Source organism: Rhinolophus sinicus, chromosome 3, assembly GCF_057876585.1.
Source record: "Rhinolophus sinicus isolate RSI-liver-muscle chromosome 3, RSI-T2T, whole genome shotgun sequence".
Classification (NCBI taxonomy): Eukaryota; Metazoa; Chordata; class Mammalia; order Chiroptera; family Rhinolophidae; genus Rhinolophus; species Rhinolophus sinicus.
Window position 1 is genome coordinate 170,973,977 of NC_142503.1, and position 20,603 is coordinate 170,994,579.

Genomic DNA, 20,603 nt, shown 5'->3' on the forward strand with positions numbered 1-20,603 from the left:
GGACTCAAACTCCATGGTGCTACTTACACATCTGAAAGCCATCAAGGAGAAACAGAAGGAGCATAAGACACTATGCAGCTATTAAGAATGAAAGAGATCAACCTCTATGTCCTGATACAGAAAGCTGTCCAAAGTGTTTCATCATTAAGTGAAAAGGGCAAGTTATAGTATAGCATGAAAAATAACCACAACATACATATATACACGTGTATACAGATACACACATACATCTACCAACACAAACACATCCCTATATCTTTGTGTATATGTTTACATGTGCCTAGAAAAACTCTACAGGGATATATGAGAAATTGTTAATAGTGGTTATCTCCAATAACGGGTCTAGGAGTACCATTTACCCTCTTCCATATGGCTTGAATTATTTTTACAATGGGTATGCGTGCATGCTATGATTTTTTAAAACCAGTTTTCAAAAGTTGTAGGAGGAGGAAGAGGAAAGGGAGAGACAGGGAGGGAGAAAGTCCTAGGCCATGGATCAAAAGACCTGGTTTCCACTTAGAGTCCACTAACTAACTCTAACCTCAGGCAAATCACTTCCCCTTGCAGATCTCCCGTATTGTATAATAGGGGAGCTGAACCAGATCCTCTGAGATTTCTCAGTTATTAGACAATGTCTGCAAGGTGCTCTGAGTACATTTTATCCACAGAACACCTCTCTTTGAGATGTTTTGATGCTTTAAGCATCTGGTTTTAAAAAAAGGAAAGCACACTATTTCATTTTGACCTTCTTCATATTTCAAGGAGAAAGCATTCCCACCATTTCATAGACAAAGAAACTAAGTACAGACTGTAATGCTCACTTGCCAACCAAATACACTGCTCACTAGACTCCGCTGTTTGCAAAGAATTATGACGCCAGGAGTTTTATAGCTCCCAGTTCCTTCCGTGCTGCTTCCGCAGAGGAGACACAAGGCTTATGCAAAACAAGCAGAAGGCACTCTTTGCTGGAAACGGTGAGAGATGAACAGTGACTTCCTCTGGGTCAGAGCATAAACAAAGCTCTCTCCCAGCACATTCAGGAAGTAAGTATTGAACCCTTGGGATCAACTCCGCATCCCTCCCCCTACCTGGACTGAAAGCTTCACCTTGAAGATGCGTTTCACTGCAGTCATTTTCTGAGCATTTTCTGGGTCAGAAGCAGGGAGAGCAGCTAAACCAAGGCTGTGGACGGAGCTGCCACACTGAGGACACAGGTACCGAGTTACCCGCTCCACTATGCACCCACTCAGCTCACCCAGCGACCAGCCATTCGGGTATTTTTCCAGTCTCCCGGGCAAAGTGACTTCACACAGCTTTGAATGCAAACGACCTCATTTGTCCTCAGGTACAGGTCTCCTCCTTGCAGAGGGTACCTACTTCCTACCTCTGAGCAGTTCATTTTGGTTCCATCATCGCATCTCACTCTCTATGACTAGAAACACCTCAAATCTTCTGATAATTTCCCACTGTGCGGGACCTTCCCGCTTCAGACTTTAACTTCAAAGTCTGGGCATCTAGATTTCCCAACAGTTGCTGAGAGCACATATAGAATGCACATATCCACCTTGCAGAGAAAGGCAGAACCTGATCCACTGACCCTACAAGCAGTAGCCTAGATTTTAAGTGAGAAAATCCAAGACCAGAGCACAGCTAAATACTACAAAGTAAACCATCCCTGAAAATGTAAAAGACTGTTCACTCAAAAAACACGCAGCCGGGCCACTAAGCAGCAGTCTGCCTGCTGTACCCGTTGCTATGGCCCTTGGTGATCCTTGGGACGGCGGATCATTATTGGCATCTGTTGCATTCCACAACTTCTAGGAGCTGCTGTTAGCTGACGCGACTCTGTCACCTCTGGATCGAGTTTGTTGACTGTTGTCTGCTTACCACTGGCCTCATGATGCCCCTTAGAACTCACTGGGGCTGTCAGTTGTCTTGGATGAGTCCCTTCCTTTGTCTCTCTACCCTCAGGTCCCTCCCACAAGACCTAACATTGTTCTCGGCCCTTCTTCATCCCAGGTGCATCTTTCCAAGGCCCTCTGAGGGCCTTCCGCTTATCAGTTCATCTCAAACCCCCTCCACATATTTAGAAAGGCCTAGCAGCTCCACTCACTGCCTTCAGAAGCTAAAAACCAGCTCCCATCAATCACTGGACACAGAATGCAGCAAAAGGAGAGAGCGGTTGGATTGCAGTGGGAGTGTGTCCCTGACAGAGAGTTTTATTGAAAGAAACAAAACAGTCTCAAAGGCCTGAGTAAGCAATATTCTGCTGAGTCCAGCCACTGGTGAAACTTTTTGTCTGGGTAAGGCAAAAATGAGGGCAAGACAAACCAACTAATAAGAGCTGTAATATTTTCCAAGGTACTTTATACTGTGACATGCTTTAAGCACAAACAAGCTTAAAAGGGTTAAAGGCACCCAGAAAAAAACAAAACCTCTATACATGAATTTTCAGTCTTTTTTGTCTGAAAGGTTTTCCTTAATTCTTCGCCATTATAAAACAAATCTTGTGTATCTGGTTTGAAACACCCACTCAAAGAGCCTTTCATAGCTGCATTCGGAGGGTCAGCCTCAAACATTCACTGAAAAAATGAGGTGGGAGGGACTGTATTCTGGATAAATAACTAAATTTTTCTAGCAATAGACATATTCTGATGACATAAGTTAAAAATCAGCTGTTACTTTGCCCTCTGATAAACGGAAAGCAGTCAGGGAATATTCAGGTGGGAAGACAACCTCCACTCACGTGGAAAGCATTCATCTTCACTCTTTTGTCCCCACCCCACCAACAGTGAGCGTCTTTAACCCATTAACCCTTTTTCATAATCTTCTACAGGTCAAAATTGGGGGGTTATTTTCAGCGCTGAATATTCATGAAACTTCCCTTGTCACCCAATTCAACCAGCATTTCTTGAGCACCACACATGAACCAAACTGAGTTAGACAACCAGTGTCCCCATAGGCACATCCTTTCTTTAAGAAACTCAATCTAGGAGAGCCAGACTTGTACATGACCAGAGGACAATGTGAAAAGTGACAGCTTAAGAACTCAGAGGACAGAGTGGGTGTCTTGCTGGTTAGGGAAGAGGGAAAGCATCAGAGGGGTTTTTGAACATAGGGAGTTATGTGTACGTGTCCATGGCTGAGTAAAGGGAGAAGGATGTGCCTGCCCATTTAAACTTTATTTTGGAGAAATGGGGGACCATTGAATGGCTCAGTCAGACTCATGTTTTTAAACATAATTCTGAAGTAGGGGGTTAAGAAGGGTTGGAAAGATAGAGAGCGAAGGCCAATTATTCAAACACAAGAAGAGGAACAGTGGGAGTTGAAAGAAAGAAATGAATTTGAAAATTTTAGAGGAAAAATAAATAGGGGTTGGCAGTCAGTTGGATGTGGAAGTCTGAAAAAAAGGAAAACCAAATGAGTTGCTTAGGTTCTTACTTGGGAGGATGGTGACAATGAACCTAACTTCAAAAACGGGAAGAAGAGCAGATTTGGGGGGTGAAGGAAGGAGCTGAGAGGTCCTATTTGCCACATGGTGAGTTTGAGACCTCTTGCTACAAGCAAATGAAGAAAGATGGCTGACTGCTGGAATCTGGAACTGAAGAGGGAGGTTGGGGCTAAAGATAGGGATTTAGATGCACTGGCAACTCCAACAGTTAAAAGCTGGTAGAAAGGAAGAAACAAAAAAGAAGAAGCAATGGAAAGCAAGCTGGGCAAGAAAAAGGAGAGCCTGGGCCCCAGAAGCCAGGGAGGGCATAGTTTCAAAGCAAGAGTGGTTAACAAAGTCAAGCATGGCGGAGAAGGTGGGACTTGAGTCTGGAGGGTAGCCATCACTTGTGACAATACCAGACCTCTTCCTAAGCAGCTTTGGTGCAGCGGCATGGAGAGCTGTCTTACGACAGTGGGTATACTGTGCAGTGCTAATTAGCATCTTCATCCTCGGAAGTCAAAGAACTATGCCGGAAGTAGAATTCAGAATATTAATTATTTATTAAAAGCTAAAGAAGGGATTTGAGCCTATAGGTTAAATCATTGCAAAGGTAAAGCAACCTAGACAGATATACAATTAATTACCTCTCTGATTTCAGACTTTAAAGATGCAGGCTAAAAGAAAAAAACTCTTAGTAGTAAGAACCATGGAGTAGTAAGGCAGCCTCCCAGGTAACTTACTTTGGGATCTTTCACTTTTTCCTTATTTAGTTTGCTGAATGTAGTAGAGAATATCGTGGGTGCAGTGATTCTAAGCAAGGACTATAGAATAAATACACTAGAGTTCAAGTTCAGCTTTGATCTTCTAGGTGTGTAATTTTGAGTAAATAAACTTCTCTAAGTCCCTTTTTTTTCACCTGTCAAATCAGCATAATCATAGAAACAACAAATACATATAAAAGCTTTCAGCATTGTGCCTAGCACATAATAAATGTTGATTTATAATAACGACTCACTAATGATAATAATCTTTTATTTCCAAGTTAAGATATATAAACTCAATTATGTATAATTTCAAACATTCATTCTTTAATTTTTTAATCAATAATGATTTTTGAGCCATTGCCCTCCACATACCAATCATGGCCCTAGATGCTGGGAATTAAAAAAAAATATGACAGAGAGAAAGACCCAGTTCCCTGTCAAAAGCAGCATGGTCTAATGGTATAGAAGGCAAGCAGACAACTACAAAACAAGATGACCTGTCTGGAACAAAGAAATGAGAAAGGTGCTTCAAAAATGTGCAGGAGAAAGCACTCAGTGCTTCCCCGGGTGAAGGAGAGGGGCTGTCAGGCAGGGCTACAAACATGAGGAAACACCAGCATTACAAGGAAATATGCAAAGCAGTTTTTAAGGATAATGATAAATATTAAGGCTGGCTCTGGCTCTCTGTCCGTCTGTCTGTCTGTCTGTCTCTCTCTCTCACACACACACACACACACCCCTGAAAATAAAATGTCAGAGAAAGAGGAAGTTCTTTGCCCAAGGGCAAACAGCAAGAGAAAAGGAGCTGGAAACAACCCAGGCTCTTGTCATCCAGCTCAAGGAGATATTTTGGCTGAAATATATCATCACACAACATTTATACTCTTCCCCACATGAGTTTGAGCTACATGCTCTATAAAGCAAATTAAACATTTCCTGCCTTCCTCTAAACATCTATAATTTAAAAACAGGCAAACTAATATATGGGCAAATTCAAGAACTCTAATGACAAACTATCCGCTAAGGAGAGTGTTCACAAATAAACAATTCTCAATTTCAGTTTGGTCACAAAGGTGAGGCTGTTAATAAATTTTCCCCTTCCCTTTGGAAATATTGAATACCAGGGAAAATATTAAAATTGCATGGTTTGGTTCCGCAAAAAAGTAAAACCAGAATTCCATATGATCCAGCAATATACTGGAGTATATATTTCTGAATATATAAACCCAAAAGAAGTGAAAGCAGGGTGTTAAAGAGAAATTTGCACTCCCATATTCATTGCAGCATTCTGCACCATAGCCAAGGGGTGAAAGCAACCCAAATGTCTGTAAGTGGATGAATGGATAAACAAAAGGTGAAAAATACACACAATGGAATATTACTTAGCCTGTAAAAAGAAGGAAATTCTAACACATTCTACAACATGAATGAACCTTGAAAACATTATGCTAAGTGAATAAGCCAATCACTAAAGGACACATACTGTTATGATTCCACTTATACGAGGTACCTAGAGTAGTCAAATGCATACAGACAGAAAGTAAAATTATGATTGCCAGGTGCTGGGGGGAGGCAGGAGTGACTGGTTAATGGATACGGAATATGAGTTTAAGAAGATGAAAGAGGGTTCTGGAGATGGATGGTGATGATGGCTACATGACAATGTGCATGTATTTGGGTCACTGAACTGAACACTTAAAATAGTTTAAAAGGCAAATTTCATGTTACATATATTTATAATAAGTTAAAACAAAAAATTTTTTTTTAAATTGTGTGGTTGCCATGTTCGTTAAATACTCATAACTCTTCTTGGTCATTCGGGGCAAATGAAAACACCTTGTTTCTGATATTTGGATGCAATGCCGTACAAAGAGGGGGTGAGAGCATGAACATTAGAAAGTTGTTTACCCAAAGGAGCAGTGTCCAGGTACCATTCCCTAGGAATGGACACCTATGTAACCCACTATGTTGGCAACCATCATCTGACAATTTTAATTAAGATGATCCCATGTACCAGTACCATCCCACCAGGGGATGACTGTCGAAGTGCAGATTCCAAAAATTACTAACTGAACTTCTATGTTCAATTGGCATCAGGCAGGGCTTATGTAAGACCCCTGACTGTAATTCATAAATCCGTTCGTACCCTTGAGAGCTGTCTAGTTGAGCAAATAATAGATGGACATGAGAAAAGTTAAATAATAATAAAAGAAGTCTGTGACTTAGTTCAATTAAGTAGTACATGTAATTAGCCCTGTAACAAATTTGGAGAATGGAAAGATTCCTTGGGGCTGGAGTATTCCAGGCAGACTAATGGAAACCACTCCAGATATCTGGGAGAAATGTTCAGGACTCAGTAAGTAGAAGCAGAAAACCTGGTTCAAGTAGAGGGTTTGTGATGGGAAGTGGTAACAGATACATAGGACAGAAAAAGAGATGGGAGTCAGATTACAATGGCTCTTAAAAGTCAACTTTACCAGTTTGGATTTTCACCTCCGGGGTGGGGAACCACTGGAGGTTTTCGAGGGGTGGTGTTATGTGCTGAACACAGTGTTTCAGTGTGTAATGGCTTTGGAGAGGCAGACCCTTCATGGATAGAAAGCTGGACTCCAGGCCACTTAAGTATACACCTGAGAGCTACTAAGTCACAAAAACTGAAACCAAACATGTGCTTTTGCTCGGTTAAAGCTAAGACTTTGAAATATATCAGGCCATATGCTTACATTTGCATTGAATTTTCCTTGAAAGATACACAGGAAACGTGACACTGGTAACTTCTTAGGAGAAGGATGGAGGTAGGGGAAGGAAGATGTTTACTTTTCATTGTATGCCCTTGTACATTGCGGATACACTTCTTAACCATGTGCATGAATCCATTTTATAATTTTAAAAGTGTTTTTTAATATGGCAACAGGAAGTGTTTAAAAGTCTAACCAGCAAATTCAAAACATTTCTAATTATAAAATGAAATGTATCTCAATCTTGTTTGTGCCATATATTAATTTCTATCACATTGGAGATGTTGTGAGAATGACCTAAAAGTAATAACAAAGTACACAGAACTAACTGCACATCTAAGGCTTTACTTCAAAACAAACAGATGTTATGAGTCATCCACAATAAAACACCTCCTTTCTGGTGTATTTAAATGAAAAGTCTGCCTGAGTCTATTCCAAATTAACTCCTACAGCACCTTTGACAAGATATGTACCTGTCTCAGTAAATGGCTTTTTCATTCTTTCAGTAGCTCAGACCAAAACCAATTGCAGTCATCCTTGACTTCTTTTTCTCTCATCCTCTATATCCAAATCCCATCAATTCTACCTTAAAAATCTATCCAGAAGCCAGCTGCATGTCACCACCCCCACCCCCATCAGCCTGATCCATCTTCTCTAACCTGAACCACTACAGTAGCTTTCATTCCATTCCCTGCTTCTACTCTTGTCTCCTACAATCAATCTTCCACTGGACAGCCAGAAAGATCCTCGTAAAATACAAATCTGAACAAGTCACTCCCCTGCCCACAACTACCAGTAACTTCCTATCGCACAGCTAAAACCCCGAGTCCTTGCATGAGCAAGCCCACATGATCCAGACCCCATTTCCTCTCCAACGTCAGCTCCTGCACTCTCCCCTTGCTCCCTCCACTTGACTCACACTCCTTTCTGGACCACTCCTTGGACACAGCAGTGGCTCGGCCTCAGGGCCTTTGCACTCAACCTGAATCTTTTGCCCAAACATCACTGTTCCCCCACCCCACCCCTCCTTGCTTTATTTGGGTCCCTGCTCAAATGAAAACTCATCAGGGAGGCCTTTCCCGACCATCCTACCTCAAAGAGTAGAGCCACCTCTCTTTTCCTTCACACTGCTTTATTTTTTCTACATAGCATTTAAAATTGTGACACATACTCATGTGTTTGTTGTTGTTTAGTATCTGTCTTACCCAATTAGAATGTGTGCTCCATGGTGTCAGGCATTTTTTTTTTTTTTTTTTGCCATGTGCACTGCTATATCCCCGGGGCCTAGATTATGTCTGGCAAATAAATGAGAGTTTAATAAATAGTTGTTGAAGATTGAAGTATGTACAAATCAAAGCACTCAAGATCATTGGACAAACAGAGGTTTTTGAAGCCCCAAATGAGGCATAAACATAATAATATCCAGTAAACTTTGGGGTATGGGGATAAAAAAGCCAAAACAAACTGACAGGCATATAAACTTACCATTTATCTGTGGCATGCATGCATGACATTAATTCATGCTTTGAGACATCATCTGTGTACACTCTGGAAGGCCATTCTTGAGGTTTCATGGCGAAAGAATAAGTACTGTAACAAGTTTCCTTCTCCCTCTCTCCAGAACCAAGGAACTTAGAACTGAGTGTTCTGCTGAAGCAAGCAAGCAAGCACTGTCCCAACCTGAAAACCTAGAATATTCAGTTACTCTATTGAGGTGATCTGGACAAAGCCCCAGCCTTTGAACCAGGAAACTGGGTCAAGTCAGGTTCTCCATAATCTACTAGAGGGGCCTTGGGCAAATCATTGCCCATTTCTAATCCCGGTTCCTTGACTGTAAAGTAGGAATGAGATCTTCCTTGCTTCTTCATGTGGTCATTATAAAATGAAATGAGATGACGCGTATACAAAGACATCCTGAAAACTGAGTGGACTATACACATCATCTGTGTAATCACCACCTCGTACTAACTGATCTCTCGTTTACGTTCCCTTCACTGCCACTAATGAGCTTTGTCTAAACAAGGATCTGATCAGGCCCCTCCCCTGCTCAAACACCTTCACTGATTTCAACTTGAACCGTCCATGTGTTCACAAACTGAACCTAAACTACCTTTTCAGTCCCATCTGCAGCCCATTCCTCGGCTGTACCCTACAGAGCCACATGGCACTACTCCTCCCTCCCTAACCTAATCATGCTCTATTGTGCCAGGTTAAATGCCTAGGGTCCCATGTCTATCTTCCCTCTTCCACTAGAAAATTCCCAGGTACCCCCCAACATGAACCACACACTTCCTCCTATAGGCTCTCTCTCAGGTGTGCTGCTGAATCACTGCTTGTTTACAACTCCATTTCCTCCACCAGACAGTGGGTCTCTATCTGATCCCCTTGTGTGTCCTCCGCATATAACAGTGGAATGCACACAGTAGGAACCCAATGTTTGCTCTTTTTGAATATTTCTCAAATGGCTCTCCCAGGCCTTTCCAGCTCTAACTCTCTCTGGCTTATGACTCAGAATCAGTATTATGAAGCCGCCTTTTACTTTTCTACCCTGTGAAAATATGATGGTGAAACTGACCACTCCGAGGGGGCTTCTGGAAACAGGCAGGAACGGAGCAGGAGGACAGAATGAGGCTAGGGCTCGCGTTCTAGTCCTCATACGTTCCTTCAAGTACGCTTTGTTTTATTTGAAGTGCTATAAATTCTCTAATGAGACACACCCATATTTAAGTCTGGTACAAATTGAAATGATTTTCAACTTATTCCCTTTCAGGATTTTCCAAGTTTCTGATCCCTTTCATGATGGTGGAAACTTCTGAATTGACTATAATTCAAGGCAATTATAGTTCTTTAGCTGTCAAGGTGCCCTGTTATTCTTTTCATAAATATCCTGGATGATCGGAGTCCAGTTCAATGCAAGTCTCTTTTCCTTTTCTAGCTCTGCGCCTTTTTGCTTGTTAAATTTATAGAATTCAAATGAAAGGAGAAAGGAAGCCCCACTTTTGCCCCCACTGCTAACATGATACATATCTGGGTTTTAATTGCCCTTGTAATTATACCCTTGGCCAGGTCTGCATAGGTATAGTGTGGAAACATTATGGCAAAGCCTGGAAAGACCTTGCTGAGATAGGAGGAAGATGGCTTTATAATATTTCCTGCCACCAGCAGGAGGGAAGAGAAAAATCAAAGGTGGTCTGGGAATGGCATTAGCTAGCCAGACAATCCATCGAGGGAGCCTTTTCCGTCTATGGCTGCCTCTAAGACTGAGTGAGCTGTAAGGCTGGGGATCCCCTGGTGGTTTGATATTCAGCTAAAGCTGGCTGAAAATGGAAGAACTGGATCTTTTGGCTGTGAATTAAGAAATAAGCACAGCAACAAAGGAAAACATGCCATGACATTTTCTAAATATTTACCAAGGGGAGTTGACAATTCCGAGAGTGGAGCCAGATCTGACAGTGAATTCTCCTGACTGCCTCCTACACCTTCCCTCGATCACCATTTCCATCTCCCAAACCAGGTGACCGTCACCTCCTGGGGTTGTCAGAGGAAAGCAGCATCTTTGTGATAAACCCAGCAAATGCTATACAACATTACACAATTCTGGCACACAGACCAGTGTATTTACTCTTCCTCCCCAGATTTCTTATCTAAAATAGAAGACTAACCAAAGAGTTGTCTGTAAAAAAAAAACAACCCAAAAAAACAAACTGAGTAAATACAAACTACTTTTAAGATAAAATACTTCTTTCCACAGTAATTTTTGGCTAATAATATCCATGGTTTTAGAACCCAGTATCCATGAACTTCTCTGCTAGTACTCATTATAAAATCAAATTTCTCATCAGCCCACACAGCAGTTATTTTCACTCTTGATCCTCCCAAGTCAATTTATAAATGCTAATCTACAGGTCTGAGGTTATAAAAAACATTATGGGTAATGAGAGGTATATTTTATATTACTTTAAACCTCCCAATAGTCATGCTACCTTTACAGGTATTAGAGAGTAAAATTTTGCATTTGATTTTGAAATTTGAAACAACATACTTCAAGAGCAATTTGACTGAGTTTAGATTAAAACACGTATCTGATGTCCCAGTAATTCCCTAGTCCTTTCCCCATGGCCCCAGGAATCTACATATTTGTCTTGAGATTTGTACTGTCCCAAGATAATAATGTGCATGCCTCTTGCATAAAAATATGTACCTCTATAAACCTAATAGGTGATGGGAAGCTTATGAAACAGTTTAAAATTTAGGGCTCACTAACATCCTGTCTTCCGCCTATCTCCAATGCCTTTCCTTCCTTCCTTCCAAGATTACACTAAGAGGAAAGTATTGGATTTTACAATATATGCTGTCACAATCTCCCCCAAAGAAAACTTCAGTGGGTTGATTAAGCAGAACTTCAGGAAATAAACTCAGTTTTGGCCTTGAGAGAAAGAGAGAGAGAGGGGAAAGAAATGGGAAGAATGTGAAGAAGTATAGAAGGCATGCACCCTAGTGGCACATCAATAACCAGGTCAACTGCAGTTAGGGCTCACCTAACTGCAAGTGACTACACAAGTAGAAGCCTAGACACAGTGACTCCCAAGGTCCCTTCCCACTCCAGCAGCATTTGTCTCATGAATTTTTTATAGTCATCCTCTGTCCTATCACATTGTCCTCATGCATCATCAAGCCCTCCTGGCCACTTGCAAGACTGAAAGAAAAATCTGTTTTCAAAAAATCCATGCTTTGACTACTGCCAAAATTACAGCTCTATCCTTGAAACAATGACCTGGACATAATGGGCAAGGCTAAACGCCTCTCAGCAAAGAGGTGTCCAATACCATCTTCAGGTGATATTTTTAAAGCTCTGATATAAGAGGAATTATTACCCGAGGTCCTGAGACTGAAAGATTGTGAAGCTAATAGACAATCCTACAACCAAATCTTTCCAACTTGTACCTCGAATGTCTAACATTAAAAAGAGGGTTGGAACCGAACAGCTGAGTTTGAATCCTGGCCCCACTTCTCATCAGCTGTGTGATGTGAGGCAAATTATTTAATCTCCTTGAATCTGTTTCCTCACTTGTAAAATGCTAATGAGCTACCCTGCGGAGTTACTGTGACAATTAAACAGCATATTAAGTTGCTGCAAAAGTAATTGCGGTTTTTGCAATTATTCTTAACCTTTTAAACCGCAATTACTTTTGCACCAACCTAATATAAAGAAAATTCTGAGCATTCATTCACTTATTCATTCTCTCATTCATTCAACAAAGATTAACCCACGGTAGCATCCATTACCAGCCAGGCACCAAGCAGCCAGGCATTGGTACATAAAAGAAAAGAAAAGAAAAAAAAGAAAGCTGTTATTATTTTTATTTACCCAAAACAGTCTGTTTCCAGAACTGTGACAGAACCATCAGATTTTGACTTTAGTTCAAAGCTTTCATTCACACCTAGTTTGCCTAAAACAGTCATTTTTATTTTGTCAGGTCTGGTGCCAGGTGGGAGTCTGCCTCCTGCTGTACCTTTACCTACCCCAAAGCTAATCATCTACCAGGTTGTCTGCTAGAGGACACCATCAGAACACTCGGAAGAACCAACGACCAGAGCAAAAGGTGGGATCTCAGCTCTCAACTGGGCAAGCCACGCAGGAAAACTTGATATGCCTGTGCTACGAGATCGGTCCTGGATGCCTGGGAGTTTTCAGGTGCTTTTAATTCCACCAGTGGACTCTGAGTCTTCTGAGAACTCGGGATTAACAGAACTGGCTCATCCCCAATCATTGTGACTTGGGCCACTGATAAAACGAAGAGCAACAGCTAAGAAGTCTAAAGGCTATATTTTCATAAAGAGGGTTTATGTCTCTCAGCTGTGCTTTAGAGTTTGCTAAAGTTCTGTATAAATAACCCACCTTAGAGGAGTCAGCTGGTTTCAAGGCTGGTGGGCTCTTCCTCAATGTAAGCCTAATATTCCTTTCTTTAAATAGCCCACAAGCCTAGCTCTGTTGGGTGCTGGGTGTTTAGGACATTTAACAAATATTTTGCAGTTACAAAAAAAAAAGTTTTCAAGACATTCTGGAACCCAGGGCTCCTAGCAAAAGAGTAAAAGTCTCACCCTGGAATAGGAAATGACCGGCTCTAGGTCATGGGGGTGGGGGGGTTGGTCAAAGAGGGAATTCTCGAATAAAATTCAGAACCATCCGTGAAGCTAAGGATAGTTTAGTGGATAGTATATAGGTGCCTACAGTGTTTGATTTGCAGACTCCTCTCATCCAGGAGCCACCTGAATCACTTTCTTTAGAAACTTAAGTATATATCCCGATAAGCTCGACTGTACAAGTGGCACGGCTGCCTCCTACCTGGAGGTATCAGCCTAGCTTCTACTCACAGGAGCTCCTGCACAAAATACTGTCACTGTATTCCACACACACCTTCATCTGATGCAGCTAAAATTATTTTTTAAACACTGGCTTCTTTTCATTTTCCTTCAGCGAGTTAAGCGTGTTATTATTAACTCCTGGCAGGGCTAAAGCTCACTGAAAACAGTGGTTTGGATATTAATAGGTTATAAATCAAGGCCCTACCTGGGGCTCGTTGTCACGGAAACAGTACTCAAGCCCACAGCTACTTTCCCACCCTTGGAAGTCTGGGCGAGTTGGGGTTTGTTTCAAAGATCCTGTTATTTCTCCCACTTTCCGTTATTTCTAAGGGCCAAGTGGTTGGAGAAACAGGGACTGGTGAGGCGTGAGAAGGAAACTCTCTGGGAGGGGGTCCTTGGAGTATGGCTTCGGGCTCTCTGATCTTTGCTCACTGGGTCTGCAACCGGCCACTCTCTCCGCGTGGTTCCCAACGCCCGGGGACCGGCCCCCTCCGCGGCCCTGCGCTGTCCTCCCTGCCTGGGCGCTGGACTGCCCGGGAAGCGCACTGCCAAGTTCCCCAGAAGAGAATCTGAGCGGCCCCAAGACGGAGAAACCCGGCAGCGGGGGGCAGAGAAGGAAGCGCGGAGGTCGGACAGGCTAGAGGCAGAACCCCCGTTGCCCCCATGCCTGGGTCCTGAAGGCGGCGGCCCAGGACCAGAACACGCACCCCGCTCACCGCCCTCCCAGCGCCCCCGGGCGACGCTCCAGGATCTAGCTCTCCAAAGCAAGCGCCCAGATCGCCAAGCGCCTCCGAAGCCCACGCGGATTCCGGTGCCCCAGGGTGTTATCTGCCTCAGCCTCCAGGGCCTCCCGGTCCCGCGCCGCACCCACGCCCGACACCGGAGGCTGGGTCCCCCATCCGGTCCCCTGAGCCCCGCGCGTCACGCGCCCCCTGGGCCCAGCGCCTCCTCTGCGCTCGCGCCGCGCGCCCCAGCCTCGCGCATCCGCACCCGAACCCAACCCCCTCGGGCTGCCGTGCCCTCCCGGGACTCACCTGCGCTGGGGCTGTAACGACCGCCAACCCGAGCCCGGGGGTGGCAGCGGCGGCGGCGCAGGGGGAGGAGGGCAGCGCGGGGCTCCTGGTACAGCGGCCGCCGGGCGCCTGGTGCTGCCGAGCCACGGACCCGCCCAGAGATATAAATAACATTATCTGAGGAGGGACATTCCTGCCGGGGGACATCGCTGCTGCCGGGACCAGATAGTCCCGCGGCGGGGGCGGGGAGGCGGGGCCGCAGCCTCCCGCAGCGCCAGGCCCAGCCCCCGCCTTCCCCACCCACTCCCGCACCTGCCAATCAGCCTCCGCGCGGAGGGGCACCTGCCTCCGCCCGGCTCTCGAAGCTGGCCTCCTCCTCCCCGCGGGCCGCCTGGGCCCGGGACGCCAGTCGTCTGAGCAGCCGCAGCGCCCCATGGTCGCTCACCTCCCCAAGCCGCGCGCTACCCGAGCCGCCTGTGGCGGGGAAAGGGTTTGACTCTGCAGCTTGGGCCTAATTCATGCGCCCATCGTGGCTATCCGGGTCACGAAAATGAGCCTTCTAGACTTTCCCGCCCTGCGTCCCCACTGTATACAGTCAGGTGTTTAAAATACACTAAAAGACACGCTTAAGCTGTAGGGTGGGCGAGGCGGGCGCCCTGGCAGTGCGCCCCCGCTGCGGCGGGTTTGCGAGGGACAGATTGTTCCCGGGGGCTGGTATGTTTGCGCGCTCCGCGGCGGGCTTCTCCCCACCCACGGTAAGAGCAGACGCTGGGGGTACAAGGGTAAGTACTGGGCCCGACGCCCCCGCTTTCAGCCCGCGGGCTTGGTGTGGCTGATTCTGTCTGCAAACCTGGTGAGGTCGGGGCGGACCCGGCAAAACTGGCGGGGTGCAGCCCGCAGTCCCAAGGCGCTCGCATATTGCAGGAACTGTAATCAACAGGCAAACTGCCACAGCAGCCCACCCGCACCTCCTCGCCGGCCCCGGTCTGCAGGTGAGGCTCCAGGTCTTCCTAACCGGGTGGTGTGGGATGCAGCAGGCCAAAGAAACACTAGAATCAGTGGTGCCAACGAGGAAAGAAAAGGCACCTCCGAGTCACCTCGGGAGAGAAACTCCCAGAACATCGGCACCTTGTAAGACAGTCCATTTTCTTGACTTTCTTGCAATCCAAGGTCAATAAGCTTGGTGGTCCCCCTTGTTGTAGCTTTCATCTCTTCTCCACCCGCTGTAACCAGTCATCAGCCCAGGTAATCTCAGGTATTATGTAGATGGCAGTGGAGGTTTCAAGCACATAAATACAGAAAAGAGTTTTAACTTTTATGCTGCCTAGTGTTCTTAACGGGACAGTCTTACTCCTGAGTTATTTACTTGGGAGTATAATTATGCTGCTTTCCAGGATTCACCAGGAAAAGGAGTGTTTAATTGCTAGACGTGCATGCTTAGTTTATATATTGAACATTAGCAAAGATATTTCACTTCCTGCTGCAGCCACACTTAAGAGTAGGCATTTAGACATTGAGATGTGCTAAGTGGGGCAAACTCCACAGATACTACAAAGCCATAGAACTCCCCACCGCACCCCTGCTGTCTCGGCTCTCATGAAGCTCAATTTCTTAAGAGACACTAGTAATATAGAGACGATAATGCAAGAATATTTGTGGTCATCCATTAGATTAGCAATGATCCCCACCCTTTCTGATAACATTTAAGAATCCATTTGTTTATTACTGAGTTAGAAACAGAAAAATCTTTTTTCACTTTAAAAAATTATTTAAGAACCAAATTCTGGCAAGGAAAACTCAAGAAAAACAGGTCAAGTTTAAAAGCTGAGATTATCATATATCTCAAGTAGAAATCCTTGATATATTTTTGAAAGGAAAAAGTGGAAATTACGTATTTACGTTTTTAGAAGCCTTGTGTGAGTAAACTTATTAATAAATTCATGATGCTCTAGGCTTGCAGCTCTGCAGCTACAAAATTATATGCCTCGTGAAACAGCCAATTCCTTAGCTATAGGTTTGTGGCACTGAACTGAAAAGTTGCACACATAGATTTCTTTGTAGGCTTAAAATCTATATTTTTTAACCATAAGAAAAAATTAATATGAGAAAAACCATCAATTCAGTGGATGGATTACTCCAGGATTTTACAAACCAGCTCAGCTGCTTTAGTTATCTCCACTTTAGCTGAAAGCTAAATAATTCAATACAACCTCATTTGCTGCAGAGCCTGCTATCCTGACAGTATCCCCAAATGCTTTATAGCTAATAGAGTTACCGGGAAATAATAGATCAGAACTGTGGGAGAGAGGAAGTTTAGAAGTACAGGCATACGTTGTTATATTGCGCTTTGCTTTTATTGCGCTTCCCAGGTGTTGCGCAGTTTTACAAACTGAAGGCAAGACCCTCCACCAGCATGAAGATTACAACTGTCTCTTGTGATACTTCCTTTGTTACTGTGGTCTGGAACCAACCCACACTATCTCCAAGGCATGCCTGCACAGAGGGAAAGAACATTGTCAAATAAGGAGGGAAAAAAATGGCAGATCCCAGGGAATGGGAATGAGAAACTGGGGAGACTGAAATATAAAATAAGGAAAGGCTGATACAAGGGTTGTAATCGAGGTCATTGTTGTGGGTAACAGGGATTAATTCTGCAGAGAGTATGGAATACCTCCTGGAATTGTCTGAAGTGTGGGAGATTGGCCCCTATCCCGGGTGGTCAAGGGCCTGCCCCCTGTGACCACCACCCCAGATTGCCAACAGTCAATCTGCAGCTTTGGAAGAGTTCTGGGGCTAGAAAGAAAGGTGTGCATTTGAGAATAGATGCTGTCAGCCAGCAAGTTGGGCGGGAGTGTTGGGGGAGCCCTCCCAGAACTGTCTGCCCAGCTCCAGCGAAAATCAATAGGTGAGGCTAAGAGGATGGAAGTCAGGTCGCTAGAGGACCATGACACAAGAAAAAACATTCACTTTCTCTCTATGTCTGTATTCTCTGAATTTTTCACATTGAACTTGTATTATTTGATAATAGAGATAGTAAAGAAAATAATAGGTAGAGATTGGATCAAGACGGTAGGTTGAGCAAATGCATTTACCTTCTCTTCCATCCCAAATCTCATAGAAAGATATGTCTTAAAGAGAACAGGAATCTAACAGCACAGAGAAATAAGAAAAATGGTGATATATTTTTCAAGAATTTTTAGGAAATCCTGAAATATAGGTAAGAGAGACAGGAGCTGATCTAGAGAGAAACAAAATCAGAGGAAACCAAAACAGGTTCAGGAGAAGGAATAGTTTAGGGGAGATCCAAGAAACAGTCAAATGATACAAAAGGAGGAGGCCATGGAATAATTCACTGAGGCACCTCCTCTGCTCTGCTGGCGTTATCAGAGGTTTGCCTGTGGGATATAGAAGTTAGTGGGGATCCTGGGACCAGAGGGGCAGAGCCCAGTATGTACTGACCCCCAGAAATGATAGGGAACCTTCACTCTCCCTGGATAGCATTTCATGGCCTTCCTTCACAGCCCTAAAGAGAGGCTGTAATAAACAGAACAGCAGCCAAAAGCATTTTCAAGTAAAAGATGAGTGTGTGTGTGTGTGTGTGTGTGTGTGTGTGTGTGTAATCCACACCATGAAAGAGAAATACCAAACTCAACTAACAGAAAAAAGTGCTGTTGGAGGAAACTAAGTTAATAAAGGAAACAGAAGATAAATTTAAAATGAATTTATATTGTATTCAGCAAGATTTGAAAGGATATTATAGCCACAACAAATAATCAGTGAGAAAGCACAGAAATTAAAAAAGTATTTTCTGAAATTGAAAATTCATTAGCTTATAAGCAGAACAGACCAAATTGAAGAGCAGATTAGTGGAAGCAGAAATTCTCTCCAAACACAGGTCAAAAAACAGGCAATGGAAAGTTTGTGAGAATTTTTTCATGGATGAAAGCCATGGAGGCAAGATCCTCAAGGTCCAATATCTATCTAATAAAAGTTACAAAAGGAGAGAAAGTAGAAGTGGGAAATAAAGAGAAAATAGAATAAAATTTCTCAGAGTTGAAGAAAAATATGAATTTTCAGATTACAAAATCCTACTGAGTATAGAGCAGGATGAAGATTTTAAAATATAGTTTACAGTTTTATGTACAGTTAAAAGTTTGTGATTTTATTTATAAAATGTAAGGACTTGAATAAAATTAAATCATAAACCCAAACTATAATAAATTAGACTAACCTGCTGTGCCTCAAATTAAATTAATCCTAAAAAACTATTTTTTACTGAACCACAGAACCGAAGTTATTTGTTTGAAATAAATTTAAAAACTACTTTTACTTAGACATGAACATATATATCAGAAAGCTACTTAAAAACAGAAATATCAAACCAAATAAACCTGAACTTAGCTGGTGTTCAAACCCTTGCTAACAATGGAGGAATCAAGAACTCATGGTAATGTACAGAAAAAAAGTGCCTAGAGCTCAACAAATATTAGTTTCCTTCTTTAACCTTTTACCAAGAGATGCATTTCATGAAACTAAGCTGAAATTTCCATTCCATTTCTGGAAACACATAGAGGAACCATACCTTCCACTCTCCCAAAGACAAGTAGCAAGACCAATTGGAAAAGCCGGCCATTTACAATATAGAGGAGCCAAGGACAAAGCACCAAACTTTCCAAACTTCAGATGCCTCAAAAAGAATGGTCATCGGAAGGAAGCTGAAAGCTTGCAGCAAGTGTGCAAATACCAAACTGACCACCTTCTGAAGGAGCAGGTGACACCAATTTCAAATTTCCTTCCACCAATAACGGAAAGAAGCAGAAGAATAAGACTTATGTCCTGTCATCCCCTAGTCCTTGGAAGCAGTAACCAGCCTTTGGAATGGATGAGCATCTTTTTTTTCAGTGACAGTGGATGTTCAACATTATTTTACATTAGTTTCAGATGTACAGCATAGTGGTTAGACATTTATATAATTTATGCAATGATTCCCCCGATTGATGTAGTACCCACCTGTATACACAACTGTTGCAACAATATTGACTATATTCCCTATGCTGTACCTTACATCCCCGTGACTATTTGATAACTACTAATTTGTGCTTCTTAATCCCTTCACCTTTTTCACCCAGCTCCCTAACCTTCCTCTCCCCTCTGGCAACCATCAGTTTGTTCTCTGTGAGTGTTTCTATTGTGTTTATTTATTTTCCTTATACGCTTTTCCTGGGCTTTGCCTCCCTTTTCAGGATGAGATTTCCTGCTACCTGGGCTGTGAGCTTGTGCAGGCTCATGGGGGGTGGTGGTGGTGCTGATGAACTGGACCTGCTGATGTGCTTCTGCAGGTGCCGTGTTCAAGCTGTATTTGTTTGCGAGAGATTCCATAACACGTAGCACAGATTGGGTGACTTCAACAACAGAAAAATTTATTTTTTCACGATTCTGGAGACTAGAAATCTGATATGGAGTTGTTGGCCGGATTGTTTCTTCTGAGGCCTCTCTCCTTGATGTGTAAATGGCCATCTTCTCCCTCTGTCGTCACAGGGTCTTTCCTCTGTATGTCTGTGTCCTACTCCCCTCTTCTCCTAAGGAAACCAGTCATATTGGGTGAGGCCCAACCATATGACCTCATTTTACTTTAATTACCACATTAAAGGCCTTATGTCCACATATGGTCACTTTCTGAGGTACAGAGGGTTACAACTTCAGCATAGAAATTTGGGAGGGACACAATTCAGCCCATAGCCCAGGCCTCATCACATGAATTGTTTTCTGTTAGTCTCCTAACTGCTCTCCCATTCTCCACTTTCACTCTCCTTCCATTCTTCTTCCACACAGTAGCCAAAGTACAATTTCTAAAAAACGAAATCTGATCGCGCCACTCTACTACTTTAAATTATCCTGTGGCTCCCCACTGCTTTCAGTATAAAGTTTTAACTTTCCCAGCACTTAGCAGTACCTGACACACAAAATGTACTTAATAAAGGCAGAAAGACCTGGTAAGTGAATGAGTGAATAAAATGAATTAATGAACAAACAAATCATGGAAATTAAAAGAGGGTGGCAGTCTTAGAGATCAACAACAAAGTAGGTAATCCAAAGTCGTTTCTATTTGGCTTAAAAGTACATATTTGTGATTTTTTCCCCGTGAGATTCGCTTTCCTATTTATGTTTGAGTAAAGTTATTTAAATGAATTCAGATTCCCTGAGACATAATTGGCAATATTTGTGCCTGAAATTCACCAGCTCCTCAGTCACCCTGGCATATTCATGCTTAACTTACTGTCTGTGGGTG

General features: G+C 43.3%; 1 protein-coding gene across 4 annotated transcripts in view; it reads right to left on the reverse strand.

Moving 5' to 3' along the window:
- Positions 1–14,778, reverse strand: part of SPTB (spectrin beta, erythrocytic) — a 115,351-nt gene extending 100,573 nt beyond the window's left edge. For 2 of the 4 annotated variants that reach the window (XM_019733313.3, XM_088797369.1), the window contains exon 1: positions 14,336–14,473. The gene's annotated coding sequence lies outside the window, so the exon portion shown is untranslated. Of the gene's footprint in view, positions 1–14,335; positions 14,474–14,626; positions 14,648–14,759 lie in introns of those variants that run through there. The other 2 variants (XM_088797368.1, XM_019733314.3) reach the window with 2 other exon arrangements.
- Positions 14,779–20,603: the final 5,825 nt, after the last annotated feature.